At 47.5% G+C, this 21,471-nt stretch overlaps 1 protein-coding gene across 1 annotated transcript in view; it reads left to right on the top strand.

Moving 5' to 3' along the window:
- Positions 1–21,471, top strand: part of kcnh3 (potassium voltage-gated channel, subfamily H (eag-related), member 3) — a 717,440-nt gene that overhangs the window by 345,971 nt on the left and 349,998 nt on the right. The gene's annotated exons all lie outside the window — the stretch shown is intronic.

Here is a 21,471-nt window from a genome sequence, read left to right as displayed (position 1 = left end):
GCTGGTGTTAACACAGCTTCTCATCCTGGAAGTGCTCTGCAGTACTGCCCTCGATGGGAACCCATCTCGTGATAGTCATGAGGTTTCTCCATCGTCTGTCTAAACTGCATCCATACCTTTGCTTCAAGGGTTCCCAATGTGGGCCCCCGCATGCTGTCCACGGGGACTTCTGTGGGATCTCCCAGTCCTCGATCCACTAGGGTCCATGCAAGGGTGCAGTGGTGGCCACCAACCCGTCAAGGTGGCGCATGGCACCGGGAGTGGTGTTGGGTTGCCACTGTCCACACTCATGGCCCAGAACAAAGATGGATTTTGGCATGGAACCAAGAGACCTGGGGGTCATTCTTGTGGCTGCTGAGGAGGAGGAAGACATCTGTGCACTTAAAGGCCAGCCAGGGCCAGAGGCTGCAGCAGGAGGACAGGGGGCCATTGGTTGGGGGCAGGAGGCTAGCGCCCATCAGCCTGAGGAGGAGGCCAGGGCAAAGAGGAGACGGAGACCCCGGCAATTCAGGATACGATGTCCTTTGAGGAGCTATGGCACAACATGTGCCACCACAGGCTCCGGCTCATCGAGGAGACGGTGCAGCAAATGTGTCAAGTCCTCTCGAACCTGGCACCTTCAGGGACACGGGGGACACCCGCTCCAGGTAGTGGTGAAGGTTATGGCAGCCCTTAACTTTTACACAACTGGGTCTTTCCAGGTCACCAGCGGGGACTTCTGTGGGATCTCCCAGTCCTCGATCCACTAGGGTGTCTGCAAGACGCCCTGTTCACCTGGTCAGGCTAGTACATCAATTTCAACATGGACCAGGCCCAGAAGGATGCCCAGGCTGCAGGCTTTGCCACCATCACTGGCATGCCAATCATGCAAGGGCTATCGATTGCATGCAGGTTACCCTGCAGTCCCAAAACATCAGGCTTTGTGAACAGGAAATCGTCCATCTCCCTGACGTGCAGATGGTTTGCGACCACAAGATGAATGTCATGCACGTGTGTGCACACCATCCAGGGAGCATGCATTATAGCTTCATCTTACAGAACTCTAACATCCCCGCAGTCTTCGAAGACCAGCTGGAATGACTCATGGGGGGCAAGGCTACCTGCTAAGGGCTTGGCTGATGATGTCAGTCTGGAGGTTAAAGACCAATGTAGAGACTCGTTATAATGAGGCCCATGCTGTCACCAGGTCCTTTGACAAGCAATGCATGGGGTTCTGAAAGTGCAGTTCCGCTGCTTGGCCAGCTCTGGCGGGACCCTCCTGTACTGACAGTCTCCCACATCGTGATGGTTTGCTGTGCACTCGACAACCTGCTGCAACAGTGGAGAGACTTCCTGGAGGAGGGTGACCACCAGGCACCCCCTGAGGAGGAGGGGGCCCATGAGGCTGTGGAGGAGGAGGAGACTGAGGAGGAGCTACGGGATGGAGGACATGTGGCAGCAAGGGTCTGGCAGGACAGGACGGTGAGGGAGGCCGTCATCGCCACAAGGTTCATCAACTAGGGGGCGTGTGATCCACCACTTCCTACCCCTACTCCCTGGAGCCTGCAACCACCTCCCTCACCCTTGTCAACACCCCCTGCCATGGGTCTCATTGACATCACACCAGGAAGATGGGCCTTGGTCGGCCATCTTAGTGAGTTACTGGTCCAGGCAGGAGGGTGATGATGACTTGTTATGCGAGACACTGTGATCCAGCCCCATTGCCACACAAGTCTAACTCCTACCTGTTCTATGAGCACATGGCACCTAGGCCCACGTCTGAACGAGGGTCAGGGGTTCAACTGTCCGGTTCAATGTCCCGGGGTAAGGGGGTGTGCTGGTTTTGGTGGGGGGGGGAGGTGTTCTCAATGTCCGACGGGTGCTCGGGTTGCCATGCGAGGCTGTGTGACACAGTGGGCCTATAGGGCACTACTGGGACAGCTTGGGATGAGCACTTGGAGTCCCAAACTAGTCAGGGGTCTGGCACAAGCGTTGGGAAATGGGGATCACATACTAGGTGGGCAGAAGGGCCTCTCCCACTCAGAACGATGCTCTGAGCCCATCTGGTTATGGTTGGGGTACGGTCATCCCTGTAATCGCAGACAGAGTAGTCACAGCTCTGGATGCAATAACATTTATTGGTGAAACTAACAGTGCAATAACATTAAGTGGTGATATTTAACAGTGCAATAAAACAGGTGTGTGTGATTCTAAACAGTGCTTGTTTTCTGAAGCCTAACTAGCGCAGTCCTTCACTCATGCCCTCTTGGTGATCCTACAACTTCTTAATCTTTTGTGGCCTACCACTACGTCGAGGTGTACCCCAGGATATACATTGGAGGTGGAGGCAGTCAGCTGCGTTCCGCGCACCTTGGCCTGTAATGCCTTTGGCGGGCGTCCCCTGGAGGGCCCCAATGAACTTACTTGTGTCACGGACATATCCATGCCACCCTGTTCATCCTACTGCCATGAGATGCACCGGTATGAGGAAGAGAGGATTCGTCAGGCCTAGCAAGTGTCCCAGGTGGAAGGCCCCGGAACGAGCTCCAATGCTTTCTCGGGGTGCCAATGGGTCCCTGGGTCACTCCATGGGACAGCAGAGTAACTGGACTAAGCTCCAAAAGCCCCTCTGTCACCTGGCCCTACCAGTCCTGGAGGTGCAACTTTGTTCACCCCATGATGTGTGAGCCCACAGCGATGGCCCTCTGAGTCTGGGCCAAGCTCTCAATGCCCGCACCGTGCCCTTTGAAACGGCCAAATTCTGCAGGCCCTCAGAGATGGCTTGCTGTAACTGGGCCATGCTCTCGAAGGCCGCAGCCATGTGTCTTGGCTATGGCCCGCTGTGACTCGGCCATGCCTTGGATCCTGCCACCCATGACGACCATTTCCTGACCCAGGCTTTCCACTGCAGATGCCACCCTTGCAGCATTGGCCTGGGTACCATGCAATGCCAGCAATACATCCTGCACCTGCAGTCAGCGGGACTCCTCCCAACAGCCTCACAGCTCCTGCAGTGTTGCTGATACCCCCACCTGCATTCCCCAGCTCTGTGGCTGCATCTCTAGCAGCTTAGGAAGAACTAATCGCAGCAGCCCAGCACCTGATTTGGTTCCTTTCCTTCGACAGACCTCCTACCTCCACTTGATGTACATCAATGTCTGTGCCATGAAGGGGCTTAAGGCTCTGAAAGCTTGTGTAGCTTTTGCTACCAAATAAACCTGTTGCACTTTAACATGGTGTTGTCAAACTTCTTACTGTGTCATGCGCACCAGAGAGTGACCAGAAGCCTCACTACTAACTTTTCCCCCCACAGTGATAGTGTCTGCGCTGGTGGATTGTGTGGTGGACGCCTGTGCCAATTGACTGGTGTTGGCCTCAGAAGTTTCCTCGGCGCTTTCCTCCAAGTTTCCCTCCGTGCTGTCATGGGGCGTCCTATCAGGAGCAGCAGGGGGGGTGGTGGCACCAGACCGACCAGGTGCATCGGGGTCATCTCCTGCAACAAGCTTCAATGCAAGGGAGGGACAAGTATCTGGGCAACATACCACTTATTTGTCATATGAATGAAGGTTTAGCGGATGTTCACTTCCTGGTCGCACTCTGACCTGGCTGCCTTTCACGGTCCTGTCCCCCTTCTCCTCCCCTGCCAGATCAAGGGCTCTCTGTCAAAGGGAGTGATGATCCCCAGGTTGGGGATCCCACCTCCAGTTTTTTCCTCTCCCTCCTGTTATGGGCCATCTTCTCTTGTAGGGACAGAAGGGGGGCTGAAAGCCTGATTGATGGAAGGGCACAGGTTGTCAAGGGTGTTGGGGGTAGGGGAAACTGGGCGGCGTATCTTGGGACCGTGCCTCAGCAGGCAGTGGTTGTGACGGGAGGTGCCAGAGGGGTTGGTGGCAGGCACTAGCGGGCCGGGTGCTTGAAGGCCACGGATGTCAGGCATGACAGATGGAAGTGATGGCAGGACAGGGTGGACACTAACCCTTGCTACTCCAACAAGGTCAATTAGTTTCTACAGGTACTGGCGGTCAGTCCTTGGTGCCAGTGCATGGGCACTGACTGCCGCCCCCACCACCTCCCAGGACTCGATGGCAGTGTGACCCCTGGCTCGCCGCCCGTTTGTGAATCTTGGGGGCTGTTCTTCGAGGTACCACCTTCCTGGTGTGACTGTCTGTGTGTCCAGCATTAGTTCTTATATGCAGCTGTCTGTTGTTAACGCTGTACAGCTGCTGTCACTTTGGACGAGTCAAGCACTCGAAGGGTCTAAGCTGGCGAGAATTGCATCGAGACTCTTTAATTGCACTAAGTGTCGAAAGATTGCGACTTGCAGCTTGCCGCAAACAAGATTCACAAACAAGTTTTTTCGCTTGTTCAGCAATTAGAAGGTGGCTGATCTTGTAAGTGGGCCATTAATGAAAGTGCCTTGCACCACAGCATAATCCCCCCCTCACCTTGACTCCCCCAACCTACCAAGGCTCAAGCCAGATAACCTGCCAAGCTCCCACCACACAACCCTTTCCCATATCTCTGAACCTTTGCCACCAGCTTCCAAGTTGAGGCCAGAGTGGGAACAGCTCCCACATGGCCATTAATTGGCCGTTTAATGGCATCAATTGGGGCAAGGGTAAGAAGGCTGCCCTTGTAAAATTGCAGAGGACAGGTCAAGGGCACGCGTGAGGGTGGGCATTTTACAAGTTCCTTCACCTGCAAACCTGTAACCCTCAGGGGCTGGTAAAACTCTGCCCCATGTGTTTCATCCAGAAATGCTTTCTCTGTTTTTAACATTGAAAACACAATCATCTGGTCCAAGGTGGCAAATAGACCATGGAGCTGTTTGCAAGATTGATGACTTTGAGGAAAAGAAAGCTTTGGCTCTGTTTAGTTGAAGAACAGAATTTTTAAATTTATGATGTAAAACGTTTGCAACATTGATAAGAGCTGAGTCAATATCTGAGAACTTCCACTTACCTGACGAAGGAGCAGCACTCCGAAAGCTAGTGGCTTTTGCTACCAAAAAACCTGTTGGACTTTAACCTGGTGTTGTGAGACTTCTTACTGTGTTTACTTCAGTCCAACGCCAGCATCTCCACATCATCAATATCTGTCAACATGGTTCACAAACTACAGATAGAATATTGTGATTGAGTAATCATTACTCTTGTTCTTTCCTGGATTTATGTAATATGACTATTAACCATCTTGGACACTTAGAGCAAAAATAGGATCCAACAAGTGACTGCTGATTACCTGGTAAAAATGGAGAGCGGCTGGCAAGCTGAGCAATAAATCGTCCCGTCAATACAGGTGTTAGTCCCACTGCTAATTTTAGACATCCCAAGTGGACACCTAAATTTAATGGGTTCCTTGAATATGTAAATTGAAGGCCAAACTCCTGTTCAAGGATTCCTCTGACTGATGAACAGAGTGATCTTTCTCTGGGTAGGTTTTTGCAGTGGCCTTTTGGGTCACTGAGCCAAGTTACAGATTTAAAATTTAAAGTGGAATTTTTCCAAAATAGACAGAATGGAGAGAAAGCAGGAAAAACAGTGAGACAGCTTCCAGTCCTAAATGCAGCTTTCCTCACCGTATCAAACAGCTCCTTGCTGAGAAAAATGAAGGGGCAGGACCCACAACATCACAGTTTTAAACATTTGGAGCACCCTAAGCCCTCCCCCCCCCCCCCCCCCCCCCCCATCAAGGGTAAAGGCATTAAATATATTCACATGGCGATCCTGACATTCAACATTGGTGCAATCTTGTGGAATCCGTGAGCCATGTCTATGTTGAATGTCATAGGCTGCAACTTAAAAACATCTTGAGCTGTACATTTACCAGCAATGTCAATGATGCATTCGCTAAGGTACAGAGCAACCAATATGGAGGGGGGCTGGGAAGGCGGAGGACCTCCTTGTGAACCTGTTCCTGGATCTGGCAAAACTTGCCATTAACAGGCCCAGGCAGCGGGCGGACGAGGGGGTTATCCGAGCCGACTGCCTCTCTACCGCAGCTACATTTGTGGTTGGGTGTCCCTGGAGAGGGACCATGCGATGTCCGAGGGCGCTGTTGATGCCTTTCGTGCCCGCTGGGCACCACAGTGGCTGGGGTGTATTATCGACCTCTTGAATCATATTTTAGTTTGATGTTTTAAGTTTCCTTTCTACTTTGTCTTTTGTTTTGGACGGTTCCCTTCTTTTTGAGGGCTGCCCCTTTTAATTTGTCCCTCAGTTAATTTGATTTTGTTTATTTGTTTAGTCAAAAAGATTGACATTCAACGTTGGGATTCCATTTATGTCATTGGTGGGAGACAGGGATGACCGCTACGGAACATCCAGTCAGCTTAAACCATGTTTTGAGACATCTACTTTTGCAGCAGTCGAGCACAGATTAATTTTTTGCCTTTTCAGAATTCAGGTGCCTCTGGGTGTTCCCTTTGGTTGGACTTTCTATTATGTAAAGAAATATGAAATTAAGATTGGGCATCAATTAGGATAGTAGTTTTATCTTTTAACAGATGTTCATCATGAAATTTAACCATTTGAAAAGCAAAGGTTCTGTTTTGTTGTAGTTTTGAATCTAAAAACTGAAAATGAGAATATTTGTTAAATTCCAGGGCATGGTGGGGAACGAGGGGGAGAGGGAATGAGTTGTTTAAATGCTAAAATAAAATTGTACTGGGATGTAACTTAAAAGAAATTTGAGCTGTACATTTACCAGCAATGTCAATGGTGCATTAGCTAAGGCACAGAGCAACCATAATGTACAATCAATGTCATTTCGAAGCAGTCAGCTATTAGCTATCAGTGGGGATAGATGTCCCACTGTGGTTTAACATTTTCCTCTGTAAATGTCACGTCTTGTGAAATAGCACAGAAAGCCGAGAGTCAAACATGTTCATGCTAATAACAGAGTTTGTAGTCAATAGTGGCTGAGTGAAAATAACACAGGAAATGTTTAAAAATGAAACCAGAGCAGGTTTAACTTGTCTAGAAAGTTTTCAGTTTTCTTAAATGCTATACCCTTCTCTTAATTTCTTCTTTTCTACAGCCCTTTTAAAAAGTGAGCTACATGCATGTTGTCCAGAATTTTGCCAGCACGCCCGCCCTGGAATCGGGGCGGGTGAGGCTCGCAGGACGGAATTCTTCATTGGCCTTGGGCGGGATCTTACGAGCCGGGTCGTAAAATCCCAGCCGTTGTCTCTTATTCAGTACATACAAAGAGTACCTTCAAATACAAACAAAGATGTAAGTTTAATTTTCAAAGATTTATGTGCATTTTGTACTCGTACTTCATAGAGTTGTTTCTTCAAACAACCGTGTTCAATTGGTGCATCGGTTGACCCAGAGATTGTTGAACGCTATTGCAAATCTGCATGCTGCTTTTGGTTGTCTCTCAATTTGAGAATGACATCTACTTGTCAGAGGGCGAAATCTTACCAAAAAATGGCAGAGTGTTGGTTCCGGCGAGAAAAACTGAGTGTTTGTCTCTCCGGATCTTACTACACTCTGCCACAAAAAAACAAGTAGGTGTGTTTCACGCTATCAAGTAGGGGGTAGACACGCCCCCTACTTGCCGGCAAAACCCGGCTGCACTGTGATCAGGGCACAATGTTTAAAGGGCGCCCTGATCAGAGCAAACAAAGACCTCTCCCCCAGCCCACCACAGAGGTTTCAGGGGCTCCCCACCATTGATTATGTCACCAGTGAGGGGCGGGCAAAATTAGGTGACTCCTGGGGTTTTGCCAAATCTTGAACCCCCACCGCCATACCCGTGGATGGTGAGTGTGGGCTCAAGATCGCCCCACAGTCTTAAAAACAATTTACAAACTTCACATTCCAGAGACCATAGGGCGATTTTCCCATCATGCCCCTCCGGCTGATGGGCAGGACCAGCCAGTAAGATCGTGAGAGAGCCAAAAAATCCAGTTCGCACCTGATTTCTCGCTTCTCGCGATCTTACTAGCACAAAGATATCCAGCACGATCAGCCACACGCCCATTTCTGGCATGAGGCTGAATAAATTATTTATATTCAATTTTAGTATTATTTAAAAGTAATATGCAAGTCCGGAACGTTATCGTCTGGGCTCACTTGTCTCTGTGGCCTCGACGGGAGAGGTTCTCTCCCTCAAGAAGGAGCTGGTGCCCAGCAATGGGGACCAGACATAATGGCTTCACCGGTAGAACTGGAGGCCATTGAAGCCTCCGAGGAAGTCAATAGAAGGGGGTGGTGTCCCTTGGGCAGTGTCGCCCTTGCACCCTGACACTGCCCACCAGGCATTCTGACACTGTGCCCAAGGCACTGGGTCAGTGTCAATAGGCAAGTGCCCAAGGGGGCAGGGCTTTCTGGGGGCGGGGCCAGACCAGGGGAGGCTGATCGGTGGTGGGGGGAGGGACGGAGGACTGCTACCACTCTGCAGTTGCAATTAGTGGGTGGAGGGAGGGGGGATTGTTCTGGATGGGGGCAGTTGCAGGGTTCGATCAGTCCAGGTGGGGGGGCATGGGAGTCAAACTGTCCAGATGGGGGTTCACGATAGGCTCTGGTAGTTGGAGGGGTGCCATGTTTAGGCCATGGAAGCTGGCTGAAAGAAGCAGAGGCTGAGTGACAGGTCTCTCTGCTCTCAGAGCACAGGGACCTGCGCACATGCCATTGCGTCCTCTGCTGCTCTCAGCCAGTGTTCAGGCGATTACATCCTCCTACAGGCGAAAAACGGTTTTTAACGTTTTATCATGCACTTAGTGCATAAGATAGCCGATTTGGACTCCCTTAAAAATCGGATCTGATACTCTCCCGTTTTCATGCTCGTCCTGTACTTTGAATTCTTTGTAAAATCGCCCCCTATGGGTGGAAACCTACTCCCTGGCTGGGATGATAGGATAATTTTTAGGTCACTAACCCGATACGTTTAAAAGTCCAAAGATGTGCGGGTTAGGTTGATTGGCCATGCTAAAATTGCCCCTTAGTGTCCTGAGATGCGTAGGTTAGAGGGATTAGCGGGTAAATGTGTAGGATATGGGGGTAGGCCCTGGGTGGGATTGTGGTCGATGCAGACTCGATGGGCCAGATAGCCTCTTTATGCACTGTAGGGTTTCTATGATTCTATAGAACACCAGTGAAATCGGGAAATAAGAATGCTGGTCTGAACTGTGTTTTCCTTCTGGGAGGCCCAGCCCACACTGGCATAAAATCGCAACCAGTTTGGGGCAGGCGGGATCCCCGAGGGAATCCCGTCCATGCAACTTAAGGCTCTCCCCTGCATCAGAACCCACTGCGGGGGGAGCATAATAGTCTGGACATCGTATCAGTGGTCAGCTATTCTTATAACCTGCTGAGTGCTTCCAGAGGTTTTGGGTAGCCAGCATTTGTAGATTTTTCCCCCATTGTTTTATAATTGGGTACAGCACTGATCAGAGAAAAGCAGAAAACTATCCAGGTGGCCTGACCAACATACCTCCATCTGCCAAGACTGCACTTACTCATACATTCTCCTATGCACTTACTTTATGCAGGTCTCAGCCCATCGGTTTCTGAGTGGAGGCTCTTGTCTCCTTTGCTTTCTTCAAACGTGGCAATGTCTTGCACTATATCACCTGTTTAAGCTAAAAACAGAGGAAAAAATTGTAGGAAAATACAAACTTACATTCAGAAAATGAATTTCATGTCCTCAGGGCGACCCAAACTGTTTAAAGTCAACAAGGTACTCATCTCCCTAACTTAACCACACTCTCTTCCACCAGCTAAAAAATTCATATGTTGATGAAGAAATGTGGAATCAGAAAGCATCATAGCGCCAATCACAAAACATGTTATTTTCAGAGTGTAGACTTAAGATCCTTGCATTCTTAGTTAAATGCATAAATAAATACTTTGTGTCAAACCTAACAGTGCAAAAGAATTTCCTCTTCTGTTTTTTCAGTTTACACAGTAAGAAGTTTAACAACACCAGGTTAAAGTCCAACAGGTTTATTTGGTAGCAAAAGCCACACTAGCTTTCGGAGCTGCAAGCCCGAAAGCTAGTGTGGCTTTTGCTATCAAATAAACCTGTTGGACTTTAACCTGGTGTTGTTAAACTTCTTACTGTGTTTACCCCAGTCCAACACCGGCATCTCCACATCATGACTTTTCAGTTTACAGCAGTCTTTCCTTTGGAAGAAACAGACTGATCTCTACTCCGAACATATAATGCTCTTTTATCTGAAAAACAGGCTGTTCTGCGCTCTGAAACGTAACACAAACAATCTGTTATGGGAAGAAACCTGTTTCTAATACTGAAGGTGAGAACCACCAAGACTTCACGAATTAATAATGACCTTCCCCCAAAACAAAAATCAATCAAGTAACACTTCATTATCTACTTCAATAATCAGTCAATGACTGAAACATGGTCAGCTCATTTTATCCAATAATCAATTCTGTTTAATCTTCGACAGTATCTGTTTATAGTGATTAAGTCAGCCAGAACTATTACAGAAGAAAGATAAAAATCCTAGACACTACAAATTTAAAGTAAAAGCTGAAGATGCTGGAAGTGCACTGAATCTGAAAGGGAAATAAAAATGATGCCTGAAGACTATTGCTGCTAAAATTAGCATACATGGCGCAATGCTCTAAAATTACTCTATCCTTTTAACAATGAACTTTATAAGAGAGATTAAAATCTCTTTTGAAATACAGTAGAATGCATTTATAAAACACCATCACCGGGAGGAATGTTCAGACTGTAATGTTTCTAGTGGTATGTTTTTTTCAGAACAGCTTCATTAAAGGATGCGATCTAGAGTATTAACCCAACTTTCTCTTTCAAATGCTGACTAGTGAACATCCAAACATTTTCTATTTTTGTTTCTAAACAATTATTCTGATTGTTTCCCACAGTATTCCTAGAAAATCAATTTCTGCCTATTGTTTTACTGTTTTGTGTATTTTCAGTGCACTGCCAAATGACATCAGCTTTTAAATCATTCCAAACTGTCCACCTATACTTTTAATTAACCTAAATAGTCCCTTACCACTCAACCACAATAGGGATTTTCAATGCCTGGATTTTTGATGTGGCATCAGAATAAAAAATGAACAGAGTATATCTTGGACAGTTTTGTACATCCCAAATTAATGTTGCTGTAACTGAGATTCTACCCCAACCTCATTGAGAAGTTTCATGACTAAAACCTCAAGTCATCTGCCATCAAAATAAATGTATTCACTTAGTTCTGTGAAATGCAGCAGAGCAAATCATTGATGTGAGAGTAAGAGAACAGTTGAGAAATTGTGACCAGAACGTAGTTGGGTTCAATGTAAGAATAGAAAAGGATAATGCCAAATCAAAAAGAAGGGTACTGGAGTAGCAAAAAGTACAGTTCATAAGATATGTGATTGGTTCCAAACTAACTGTTAGTAAACTGGGATAACTGTTAGGTTAGTAAACTGGGATAAACCAGCAGTGAGGAGGTGAAGAGCAGAATAAACAGAAAATGATATAAGTATTTGTACATGACAAAAATAAAAAAAGACAAGTAGCAAACAAGTCTTTAACAAATAAATATTAAAGAATAGAGAGGAATGGACTGCTCAAGGAAGAGGGGGAAAGCTAATTGTAGCGTCTGAAGATCTGTCAGGAATATGGAATAAATATTTTGTTTTTATAAATGATGGTGAAAGCGAGAATTGGAGTAAACTAGAAGAGGATGCAAATGTCTCATGGAATAGAAATAATGTAATATATCTGTTCAAGAAAGTACACCTTAGTTAGTCCAAGATTTTTTGACAAAAAGTTAGATTCCGTAAAGTCGTGTGGGGTGTTTTTCCCCAAAACAATGTAAGTGCCCAATGGGCGGGAAAACGGAAGATTTTCCCACCCATTTATTGGGTGTACTGAGTGGGATGGATTTTGCCAGGGGATTGACACCAGCAAGATGGGACGGGGCCCAATCCTGCCCAAGAGGCCGGCATCAGTGCGCTGAGCGGGCCACTGCGCATGCGCCAATCTGTCAGTGGGGTGATTGGTACATGTGTACTGCCCCCACCCCCCCACCACTGGCCTCCCAATCACTAGCCTCTGATTTCTTCCCTGAAGCCCCACCGATCGCTGGCTTCCCTGACCACCCCCTCGATCACTGGCCTCTATGACCCCCAATCGCTGACTTCCCTGCATCCCCCCCCCCCCCCCCCCCCCCCCCCCCCGGCCAATAATGATCACCAACCTCCCATGGCCAGCCCTGAACCCCCCCACACCGTGGCCAGCCTGACACCCCCACCCCCAACATGGCTAGCCCCGATCGCCCTCCTTCCACCCTCTCCCACCGATCCTAAATGCAGAGTACGCAGTGGCTCCACCCCACCACCGATCGCCCCCACCCTCTGTAGTCCCCTCCCCTTGGCACTGCTCAGTGCCTGGTGGGCAGTGCCAGGGTGCCCGGTGGGAAATGTCAAGGTGCCAGGCTGGCACTGCCCAAGGATTGCTTGGTTTAAAGTTAAAGGTAGATCATATAAATAATGATAGAGGACTAGACAAAAGAAGCAATGATAAATTTATATAAACTTTGATTAGACCATCATTTTATTATAGTGTGCTGTTTTGGAAACCCCTAGACCTCCTTCTGTGCTGTGAACATCAGAATTTCACTAGTAGCATAAGGTTCACAATTGTATTCCAGCACCCTATTTTCTTAACACTGTTCATCTCAGTCTTCTATTTCCATCCATGTGATCTTCCTGTTTTTGCCATTCCAGTCATGCCGTTTCACAATAATGATATCCCACTCTTGTCCATCTCAATCTCCAAACTCCAATCCTTTAATCCTCTAGTTTCTTCTTCTTCACTCCTCGTTCCATGCCTGCAGTCTCCCTATTTTCTTATCTGCCTCCTACTTTTTTCCATTTATTCTGTTTATCTCAATTTCTTGTTCTTTCCTGTTCTTCTATCACTGCCTCCTAATTTAATCCCTGTGATTTCTTCATTCTGTCCTTCTCAATTTTCAGTTCTTTTTATTATATCTTTTCCAGCTGTGTCCAGCGTTTCTGCTGTGAGGTCTTTCCCCAGTTCAATTTCTCTGAGTCCACTGTTTTGTCTTCTGTGCTGAGCTGTATTCACACAGCAGCTCTATCCTTCTCCATCTTACAAAAGGCACTCACAGAGATTGAATTTACTGTGGATGGGCACTGGAGTAACTTGTTTTATTTGACAACCTCACCAAACTTTGCACATCTGAGCGGCAACATAAGATTATGGTTGCAAGGTATCTTTCTAGACCTCAGCTATACAATTACTGTACTAGATATCAAGACACACGATCCACCATTCACTCAGGGAGAGGAAAGAGAAGATACGTTATGAATACATGTTATTAGTGTTTTCCTTAACTGGAAGGAGGAAGTAATTTATTAGAGTTGATCCACAAAGCTATCAAATTCAGATAAATACATTAACAATCCCCCCTCGAAATTAATTGAAAAACATCAAACAAAGCCTGCTCTACTTGTACAGAACATCAGATAAGACTGAACGATTTAGCTGTCCATTCTTAAATATTGGCACCATTGGTGCATGCAGGACTTTTATTATCCATCTAATCTGCTTTTGTTTGTATTCCATGGGGCATAAACTGTCAGTGGGAGAAATGAAAACCAGAGTAAATCCTTGGAAATATGAAACCCTGTTATTAAAGTGATTTTACAATTTCATATCTCAATTAGTTAAATTATAAATATTTATCAATTTGTTTTCATGAACTGCCAAGTTTTTTGTTTGCATCTTATCTTGGGCAAATAACATCATTTAAGAGAAATGAATACCGTTAGTGTATTGTTAGGAAAGGTAAGTAGATTCAACAACTAAGAGATTGAACTATTTTAATTGAAATGGAGGTCAGTAGGATAAGTAAATTAGAGCAGATCAGTGGCTACGATTGGATTTTTATTGGGGCCTATAGTTTCAATCATGTAGGAATTCCATGTGGGTAGCCAGTTAAAATCACGCAGGTTACTTACCCATCTGAAAGCCACTAGGGACTCACTGTTCTGGAATTTGACTCGACTCACCCAACCATCCTGCAACGATCTTCTTTGCACATAAACATTGGATTCTGACAGTATCATGGGGATTTGACTGCAATTTTAGCCAGTGGCCTGAACAGAGGAGTCACTAGAGCTCTCCCGCCAGCAAGAGGTAGGTCCAGAGCAGAAGATCAAGCCCAGACAGGTAAGTTTTTATTTCTTTTCAGTGTGAGGAACAGGAGTGCTCCATGAAAGTAGCTTAACCCTCCCTTGCAACAGATGCCCCACTTCTTGAACACAAGATCCCAACAAAACGACCACCAAAACCAATCCTGCCACCCACTTTGTATCCGGAGGTGATCTCTGGGCCACCCAATTTTCTAAATCTTTCCTTAAACCTCGTGTCTGGTCAGGTCTGAAGTTGAACAGTGGACTCAAATGGACACCCACACATTAACTCATCTATATGGTCAAAATCTAATCCATAGTTCCAACTGAGTTAAGAGGGCAACTTTAGCATAGAGAATGAGTATTATAGCACAGAAGAAAGCATTTTGGCCTATCATGCAAGTGTTGCTACTCATAGAACCATTTATTGAGTTCAATTCCCCTCCTTCTGACCTTTCTAAATTTTTCTTAGTCATAGGATCTTGCAGCACAGAAAGAGGCCATTCTGCCTGTTGTACTCCCGCCACCCCCCCCCCCCCCACCCCCCGCCCATCCTGTTGTGCGCACTATCACTATCGTAAATATGATAGATTTTGTACAGATCTAGCAACTCAAAGCTGGGCACCAATGAGATGCTGTGGGCCTTCGCAGCAAAACCAACTTCAACCGCAATCTGGAACTTCTTAACCTGCCATGCCCCCATCTACCATTGTCATCAAGCTTGGGGTTCAACCCTGGTTCAATGGAGAGTGCACGGGGGCATGCCAGGAGCTGTAACAGGCCTACATAAAAAAATGTGAAGCTAAAACGCAGATGAGCCATATTCAATAGGGACAGGTAAGTGATCCCACAACCAGCAGATCAGATCTAAGCTCTGTAGTTCTGCTGTGTACTGCCATGAATGGTTGTGGACAATTAAACATTTAATGGAGAAGGCGACTCCACAAATTCCCCATCTTCAATGACTGGGGAGCCCAAAACATCCATGTTAAAGATAAGGCTGAAGCATTTGCAACCATCTTCAGCGAGAAGTGCCAGTAAATGATATAGCTTGTTCTCCTCTGGAGGGCCCCAGCATCACAGATGTCAGTCGCCAGCCAATTCGATTCACTCCATGTGATATCAAGAAACGGCTGAAGGCACTGGATACTGCAAAGGCTATGGGACCTGACAAGGTTCCAGCAAGAGTACTGAAGACTTATGCTACAGAACTAGCCGTGTCCTTAGCCAAGTTGTTTCAGTACTGCGACAAGCACTTCCTAGCAATGACCCACTCACTGATGCTCAGTTTGGGTTCTGCCAGAGCCACTGAGTTGCTAAACTGCCAACTTTGGTCTAAGCATGGGCAAAAGAGGTGAAGTGAGAGTGATTGCCCTTGACAACAGGCAACATTTGACTGAGTATGGCATCAAGGACTCCTGGCAAAACTGGAATCAATGGTATCGGGGGAAAACTCTTCACTGGTTGGATTCATACCGAGACAAAGGAAGAATGTTGTGATTGTTGGAGGTCAATCATCTCAATTCCAGGACATTGCTGCATGAGTTCTTCAGTGCCCAAGCCCAACTCAGCTGCATTGTCACTGACCTTCCATCCATCATAAGGTCAGAAGTGGATATATGTTCAGCTCCATTCATGACTCCTTGGATACTGAACAGTCTGTGTCCATGTGCAGCTAGACCTGGAAAATGTTCAGGTTTTGGCTGGTGTGTGGCAAGTAACAGTCATGTCATACAAGTGCCAAGCAAAGAGCATCTCCAACAAGGGAGAATCTAATAATCTTCCTTTGACATCCAATTAAATTATCATCGATGAATCCCCCACCCTCAACATCTTGGGGATTACCATTGACCAGAAACTGAACTGGACCAGCAATTAGGAAAGCAAATAGCATGTTGGCCTTTATTGCAAGGGGGATTAGAATACAAGAATAAAGAAGTCTTGGTACAATTCTACCTGCCTTTGGTGAGACCACACTTGGTATAATGTATGAATTTTTTGTCTCCATATTTAAGAAAGGATATACTTGCATTGGAGATAGGACAGTGCACATTCACTATTGATCCCTCTGACGTAAGAATTGTCCTATGATGAAAGGCTGAATAAACTGGATCTATATCCTCTGGAGTTTAGAAGAATGAGAGATGTTGTCATTGAAACATTCAAGATTATGAAGGGGCTTGACAGGATAGACTGTTTCCCCTGGCTGGGAAAACTAAAACATGTGCGCACAGTCAGGGTAAGATGCCAAATATTTAGACCAGAATATTACCATCATTCACGCCGGCAGGATTTTCCCATTCTGCTGCAGTGAATGAAGATTTGGCTGGGCGCCAAACTCTCCAACCTCGCTGCAGCAGGAACGTGGCATAAACAACCAGTAAGATCACACCCTTAGGGTCTGAGATGCAGAGAAACTTTTTCACTCAAAGAGTCACGAATTTTTGAATTCTTTACCCCAGACATCATGGTCTCTCAGGGAATCAAGAAATATGGAGCATGCAAGAGCATTGAAGCTCTTGCTCAGTCATGATTATATTAAATGATCAAGCATCCTTAACAGGCTGCATTATCTTTGCTTGCTCCTCTTTCCTATGGTATTATGTGCCTGGCATCATTCATGGATGTGTGAGGGTGAAGTGGACCATCTGAATATCATCCCATTTTTACAATGGTGAATATAACATTTGACATTTTCTACATTCTCCCCTTATTCTTCCTCCCAAAAATAAAATGTATTAACAAAGGAATTGCAGTGAATTTGTGTACATGGATTTTTAATAGGTGTTAGAACAAGTGCTGAAAGGAGACTTGCTGATAACATTAAAGTACATCCTATTAGGTATATGTGGCAGCATGGATAGGAAGCTGGCTGAAGTACAAAAAACAGAGACTCATGGATACTTGGATACGTTTTGAACTGCTGGCGGCCTGACCCTGTTGGAGTGAAGGGAGGGCTATTGAGGACCCCCAGAGGGTTGGGCATGGGGTGGTGCTCTGTGGGCATTGGCATCTTGGCAATGCCAGCCTGGACCCCCAGCACTTCCCAAGGGGCAAAGTGCCAATGCCCAGGAAGTACCTTGGCACTGCCCACCAGGCATGGGCAGTGCCAAGGGGGTGGGGCCTAATGGGGGGGCAGGGCCTGATGAGGAAGGGGGCCTCCAGGAGGACAATCAGTGGGGGTGGGGAGTCCTGCTGGCACTCTGCAGTCAGGATCGGTGGGGGAGGGAGGGAGGCCAGCAATCGGGGTTGGCCATTCGAGTGGGGGGGGGGGGGTGCAACAACCTGCAAGGAGGGGGGTCGGGTCTTTGAGGGGGGGTCGGCAGATCGGGGCTGCTGGGAGGGGTGTGGTGGGGGGGGCAAGGCTGGCTCAGACATGTCCGGGAGACCAGCGGTCGGACCGTGGGGAGGGCTAGTGATGCAGGCAGGTGGAGGGGTCGGAAGGCCAGCGATGTGGGGCTCGCTGGGCTGGCCAGCAACCAGGAGGTCCACAAGGTGGGGCTACTACGCATGCATCGATCTCGGTGCTGACAGATCAGTGCATGCACAGTGGCCCACTCAGCACTATTCTTCCAGTCTCTCCAGCGGGAATAGGCCCCGCCCACTGTATTTTAACATGATTCACCCGAGTGCACTCAGCAGTGCACAGAGTGTGGAAGATTCATTTTTAAACTCCCGCTGAAAATACCAGTGTGATTTACTCCAGTTTTCACACGAATTTAATACTTAAAGTATTTTTGGGAGGATCCCACCATATGGCCGCAATTCTCCCAAAAATGTTTTAAATGTCGAATTCGCGGGAAAACTGGTGTAAATCATGCTGGTGTTTTCAGTGTGATTTCAGACTCAAATCTCCCACACTCTGTGCAATGCAGAGGTCACAATCGGGAATATCAGTAAAAGTTCAGGGGGTGGGGCCTATTCGTGCCGGAAGCTGACAGTTCCGGGCCTGTGCGCATGGGCAGTGGATCCGAACTGTCAACCTGCAGTTTGATGGCCAGCTCAATCGCTGGCCAGCCCAGGACCCTTGCGGTGCTGACCCTCCACCCACCCCCACAGCCCGACCGCGGCTCCCATGACCATTCGTGGGCCAGCCCTGACCCCCCTCCCGTCCCAGAGCGCCCCGATCTCCAGCCTCCCCCCTCCCAACAGTGACGATCCCTTCCTACCACCACCAGGCAGACCCACCCCCCCACCACGGCAGACACACCCCGGCAGACCCGCTCTCAGCTGACCACTCTCCCCCCTCAGCCACCCCGATCATTGGCCTCCCTTCAGCCCCGATCGATCCCCATGCAGAGTGGCAGCAGGACCCCCTCACCCCCATGGATTACCCCTAAGCACCGCCCCCAGCTGGCCCTGCCCCGTAGCCCTGCCCCCAGATAGCCCCACCCCCTAGACCCTGCCCTCTTGGCACTGCCTCATGCACAGTGGGCAGTGCCAAGGTCCCCCTTGAGCATGGGTACTTAGCCGCTTGGGCAGTGCCTGGGGGCACAGGCTGGCATTGCCAGGGTGCCCATGCCCAGCAGCCACCACCCTCCTGCTGTCTGTCCGCCTGGGGAATCCCGATTGCCCCCTCTTCACTCCAGCGGGGTCGTCCTGCTAGTTCATGCTGGATTCATGAGGGGAAAGTCGTGCTTGACGAACTTGTTGGATTTTTATGAAGATGTGACCAGTGCGGTTGACGGAGGGAAACCGGTGGATGCGGTGTTTTTGGATTTCCAAAAGGCATTTGATAAGGTGCCTCACAAAAGATTGCTGAAGAAGATTGGGTCACACGGAGTTGGGGGTAGGGTGTTATTGGGGATTGGCTATCTGACAGGACGCAGAGAGTCGGAATAAATGGGTGCTTTTCTGGTTGGCAGTTGGTAACTAGTGGCGTGCCGCAGGGATCGGTACTGGGGCCTCAACTATTTACCATTTATATAGACGATCTGGAGGAGGGGACTGAGTGTAGGGTAACAAAGTTTGCAGACAACACAACGATAAGTGGAAAAGTGAATCGTGTGGAGGGCGTAGAAGGTCTGCAGAGAGATTTGGACAGGCTGAGTGAGTGGGCGAGGATCTGGCAGAGGGAGTATAACGTTAACAAATGCGAGGTTATTCACTTTGGAAGAAATATTAGCAAATTGGATTATTATCTAAATGGAAAGAAATTATAACATGCTGCTGTGCAGAGGGACCTGGGGGTCCTTGTGCATGAGACGCAAAAACCCAGTCTGCAGGTACAACAGGTGATCAAGAAGGCAAATGGGATGTTGGCCTATATCGCAAGGGGGATAGAATATAAAAGCAGAGATGTCTTGCTGCATCTGTACAGGGCATTGGTGAGGCCGCAGCTGGAATACTGTGTGCAGTATTGGTCCCCTTATTTGCGGAAGGATATATTGGCCTTGGAGGGAGTGCAGAGAAGGTTCACCAGGTTGATACCAGAGATGAGGGGTGTTGATTATGAGGAGAGACTAAGCAGATTGGGTTTGTATTCGTTGGAATTTAGAAGGCTGAGGGGGGATCTTATAGAGACCTATAAGATAATGAAGGGGCTGGATAGGGTAGAGGTGGAGAGATTCTTTCCACTTAGAAAGGAAACTAGAACTAGAGGGCACAGCCTCAAAATAAAGGGGGGTCGGTTTAGGACAGAGTTGAGGAGGAACTTCTTCTCTCAGAGGGTGGTGAATCTCTGGAATTCTCTGCCCACTGAAGTGGTGGAAGCTACCTCGTTGAATATGTTTAAATCACGGATAGATGGATTCCTGATCGGTAAGGGAATTAGGGGTTATAGGGATCAGGCGGGTAAGTGGAACTGATCCACTTCAGATCAGCCATGATCTTATTGAATGGCGGGGCAGGCTCGAGGGGCTAGATGGCCTACTCCTGCTCCTATTTCTTATGTTCTTATGTTCCCTGAAAGTGGGGAGCTGGTCTGAATGCCGCCAGTTTAAAATTATACCGGGGGGGGGGGGGGGGGGGAGTGGTGGGAGATGCCAGCGGGCCCCATGAATTCAGTCCCACCCCGCTAAATACATTTAAATTAAATTTAAAATAGAAGTTGCATATGAGCCCCGCCTTCCTGCTGATTTCCGCTGCCACGTAGACGCCGCCAGAAATCCGGGCCTGGGAGGCGCAATCGCAGCGCGTACGCTCACGGGAATCCTGCGAATCGGCTGACACACGATTCTCCCGGCCCACCACACTAAAAAAGTAGCGCGGCGGGATGGGAGAAATGCCCCCTATGTGTTTGACTTTTGTACTTTGGCTTATCTTGCAAACCTGAGTTTCTATAATTTGTGAGAAATCAGTGGTAAACTTCAGAGGTGTTGTTAAAGTTAGATTATTGGTCTCATTTGTCTGAGCCAGAGAACAGAAACATGGATATCCACTGATATCCACAGTTGAAAACTGAAACCACTTTTCAATGTAATGCTTCTTACATTTCATTCTTTAAGATGTTATGTTCAAAGTATTGAATTTTGTGTGGACACATCCTATGAATCTTAATAAAATACTGCAACATCACGCTACCTCAGTTCTTCTGTGTTCAAGAAATGTGTTGAAATATTAAAATTTGCACAGATATTGTACCTAAAATGATGAAGAAAGATTCAATGATGCTGATGCAGACTCATTACTTGCCTCCAATAACCTGAGTTTTAATTTTATAACATACCACCATATTTCTGTTGCTAATGCTCCTAAAAGGAAGAACCAGGAATGCAGTTGAAGTCACTGCACAATATTAATACTCGGTACATATAAAACTTACTTTGATTCAAAAGCACTATACTGTGGATGCTGCAAATCTGGAATTGTTTGTTTGTTTGGCGTATCTTCAGACTATATTGTATTTTATTACCCTTTTTTGGGGAATTGTGGAGGAGCGCTGGAAGACTTTCCAAGCTGATTCTCAGTCCGTCAAACTGTATTGAATGCTCCTTCCATAGCCAACAAGTCATGGTGTTGGACTTGAACCCAGAGCTTCTGGTCGAGCGGTAGGGGCACTACCACTGCACCTTAAGGCCTCCTTTATAATCTGAAATAGAAACAAAAAATGCTGGAAATACTCAGCAGGTCTGACAGCATCTATGGAAAGTGAAAAAGAATTGATGAGCTGCATTTTACTCTTTCCCTCCATCTGGTTTGAAGGCAGGGCTTGTAAAATCCAATGGGTGGCTTTCCTACTGCTTACACATCTTTACCCAAACTTGCTGAAAGTTTACAGCAAGCGGGCAAGTGTCAGGCAGCCTGCTCTGGAATCCCTTAGGTGGCCGATTAATGGCCACCTAAGGACCTCAGCCCATCACCGCCGGTATCCTACCCACAGTGGAAGGAGGCACACACTATG

The sequence above is a fragment of the Mustelus asterias genome, chromosome 14 (assembly GCF_964213995.1).
Source record: "Mustelus asterias chromosome 14, sMusAst1.hap1.1, whole genome shotgun sequence".
Classification (NCBI taxonomy): Eukaryota; Metazoa; Chordata; class Chondrichthyes; order Carcharhiniformes; family Triakidae; genus Mustelus; species Mustelus asterias.
Note: the sequence above shows the minus strand (reverse complement) of the source record. Positions and strands in the feature narration are given on the sequence as shown.